The sequence below is a fragment of the Mus pahari genome, chromosome 7 (assembly GCF_900095145.1).
Source record: "Mus pahari chromosome 7, PAHARI_EIJ_v1.1, whole genome shotgun sequence".
In the NCBI taxonomy this organism is placed as follows: Eukaryota; Metazoa; Chordata; class Mammalia; order Rodentia; family Muridae; genus Mus; species Mus pahari.
In genome coordinates this window covers 55,696,509-55,699,852 of record NC_034596.1, presented here as the reverse complement: position 1 = coordinate 55,699,852, position 3,344 = coordinate 55,696,509, and the positions used below count along the sequence as shown (strand labels likewise).

General features: G+C 45.4%; 1 protein-coding gene across 2 annotated transcripts in view; it reads left to right on the top strand.

Moving 5' to 3' along the window:
- The window catches only part of Trappc6b (trafficking protein particle complex 6B), a 17,424-nt gene that overhangs the window by 3,494 nt on the left and 10,586 nt on the right, over positions 1-3,344 (top strand). The gene's annotated exons all lie outside the window — the stretch shown is intronic.

The window sequence follows — 3,344 nt, the reverse complement described above, 5'->3', positions numbered from 1 at the left end:
CTTGTGTGTGTGTGTGTATGTATGTGTGTGTTTATGTCTATGCATCATATCTATGCCTGGGGAGGTTAGAAGAAGGCATCAGATCCCCCCAAACTGAAATTACATGATTGTGAGTTGCCATGTTGGTGCTGGGAATTGAACCCAGATCCTCTGGAAGAGCAGCCAGAGCTCTTAAAGGCTGAGTCATGTATCTTAGTTCCCTGCTGTTGTTTTAAGCTTGAGGTAGATACAAGAGAAAAACACCATGATGGGCAAGCTGTGTCAGCTGCTGCCAGGAGAAGGGAACTGAAAAAATGAGCGAGCGCGAGAGCGAGAGCGAGCGCGAGAGCGAACCAGTGCTGTTTATAGTGGAAGTAGACAAGCATGTGGCAAGTGGGCAGGGGGCTTCAGAAAATCCTGAAAAAGCCCAGAGTCCCCGGGAAAGCCAGTAACTAAGAAATAGATAAGAAAAGTATGAGAAAAGCTTTCAGTAACGTAGAAAAGGGACTGGCTGACGGGCAGAAGCACCACAGTGCTACGAAGCAGCTGCAAGGGTCTACCTCGTTTTCAAAACATATACTTTAAAATTTTTACTTACTTATCTTCTGTGTCTGGGTTTTATTTTTGTTTGTTTGTTTGGTTGGTTTTTGTTTTTTCTTCCCTGCTTGTATGTGTACCATATGCATGCCTGGTGCCTGAGAAGGCCAGAAAATGCCATCAAATCCCCCGGGACTGGAATTACATGTTGTAGTGAGCCATTATGTGGTAGATGGCAATTTAACCAAGGTCCTCTGGAAGGGCAGTCAGTAGATTTAACTGCTGAGCCATTTCTCTTATGTATGTGTGTGTGTGTGTGTATGTTATATATTACATATATGTGTGTATGTGTGTATATATATATGTGTGTGTGTGTGTATGTGTGTGTGTGTATATATATATATATATATATATATATATATGATTTTGACAGGATTATATGTCATTCTAAAAATATTTGTTATTTGTGGGTATGCACCCATGTGATATGACACACATGTTAAATGGCAGCTTTCAGGAACTGGTTCTCTCCATCTCGTGGGTCCTGGGAATTAAACTCAGGTTTGTTAGGATTGGTTGTAACCAGCCTTTACAGGCTGTCCTAGAGTTCTCTGAGTGTCAAGCCTGTATTGAGGAATTGCCCAGATTAGACTGGGCTGTGGGTACGTATGTTGGGAATTTGTTTTTATTTATTTATTTATTTATTGTTTTTCGAGACAGGGTTTCTCTGTATTGCCCAGGCTGTCCTGGAACTCACTCTGTAGACCAGACTGGCCTCAAACTCAGAAATTCNCCTGCCTCTGTCTCCCAAGTGCTGGGATTAAAGGCCTGCGCCACCACTGCCTGGCCTGGAATTTGTTTTTAGTTGATGCAGGAGAGCCCAGTCCATTGTGGGTGGCACCATCCCTACTAAGGTAGTTCTGGGCTGTATAAGAAAGCTAGCTAGTCTGTGAATGAGCAAGCTGGAAACTAATTCATCCATGGCTCCTTTGTTGGGTTCCAGCCTTGCTCTCCTCAGTGGTGAGCTGTGACATGGAAGTGTAAATGAAGTGATCCCTTTCCTGCCTTATGTTCCTTTTGGGCATGGGTGATAAATCATAGGATTGGAGTTTTGTATAAAACTGTGTTTCCTGATAATAAATATGTTCCTGGAAGATTCTACAATAGATTGTTTCTCCTGCTCTCAGCATTCCTTAGTTGCCTGTTGTTCTTTGTCTAGGGTTGAGGCCTCATGACATTCCCTTTTCCACATTAGCACGTCTACTGGTGTCATTCTTGTTCGGGCCACATATTTAGGCAGCCATGTTGGGGAGACTTCACAGGTGTAGCCTCTGACATTTCTAGGAGACACAGTCTCACACCTAACTTCCTGTTGGTCTGGCTCTTAAAATCTTTCTTTCCTGCCTTTGTCCACTTTCTCTGAGTCTTAGGTTCAGGAATTGTGTTGTAGCTGTATTCACTGGGACTGGGCTCTTCCACTCTGCATTTTGAACTGTTGTGTTTTCCTGTGACGATCTTAGTCTGTTGCAAAGTTTCGCTGACGAGGGGCGTGAACTACACTCCGTATCTACAGACTTGGAGCTAGGCTAGTAGCCTTAGAGGAGAAGGGGTCTGTGCTGTTTGTTCTCTGGTTATTTCCCTCTGGGAGACTCTTACTGGGTGGGAAAGTTGGATGTGGCATTTCTTAGGATCTTTCTGCTTCCTCTTCTGCAGTGATTCCTCACTCTTTTTGGTTTTTCGAGACAGGGTTTCTCTGTGTAGCCCTGGCTGTCCTGGAACTCACTCTGTAGACCAGGCTGGCCTCAAACTCAGAAATCTGCCTGCCTCTGCCTCCTGAGTGCTGGGATTAAAGGCGTGCGCCACCACGCCCAGCTGAGATTTTTTTTCTTCTAGTCCATCGCTCTTCAGGCAGGCTCTTCACTTTGCTGACTGTTATGCAGAAACCCTTTATTTCATATGATCTCACTTGTCGGTTCTGAAGGCTAGTTTCTATGCTACTGGAATTCTTTTCTGAAAGTCCTTGCCTCTTACTACATCTTAGAGTGTTTTACTTTAGCAGTTTCAAAGTTTCAGATTTTCACATTAAGGTTTCTGATTCATTTGATCTACTTTTTGTGTAGAGTGAAGGATCTAGTTTCATTCTTCTACCCACGAGCATCCAGTTTTTTCAGGGATCTCTTCCCGCCCTAGCTATTAGGGATGATTGTACCCAGGAACTTAGAGGATTCTCCTGCCTTGGCCTCTTCAGCGTGATCTACTGGAGTGTGCTACCACACCTGGCCCCAGAGCCTGACATACACTCGGTTAGTATCTGTCATTGAGCTACATCTCCAGCTTTGTTCACCAATGTATGTTTTTGGTACATTTATGAGAAATCAGCTATAGCTGTGTGAGTTTGTTTGCGGGATTAGTCTGTGTGTTTGTGCCGTTTTGTTACTGTAGCTCTGGAGTGTGATACAAAAATCAGACATTGGGATATCTCCAGCATTACTCTTTCTGCTCAGGATGCGTCCCTGTCATCCCCACCTGCTACAGGATGGCTGGCATACCGTCCCCTCCCTAACCTGCAGCCCAGGGTCTGCTGCCCTTCCTCTGGAGGCTCTTCCCGTTATAAACCAATCATTTTGGTTACCTGGCCTTTTCTGGTCCACCCTTTACTTCTGGGCCTCTTGGTCTGGCTCTCCCGTTTCCCTTTCCTTTCCCTTCCCCTCACATGGCCCAGCTCAGGGTCCTGTTCCCTCTGGCCTCTCCCAGGTGTCCCTGCCTCTGGCTATGCTCTCCCTCACCTGCAGTAAGCCTCCTCCACCATCTCTAGGACAGTCACGCCC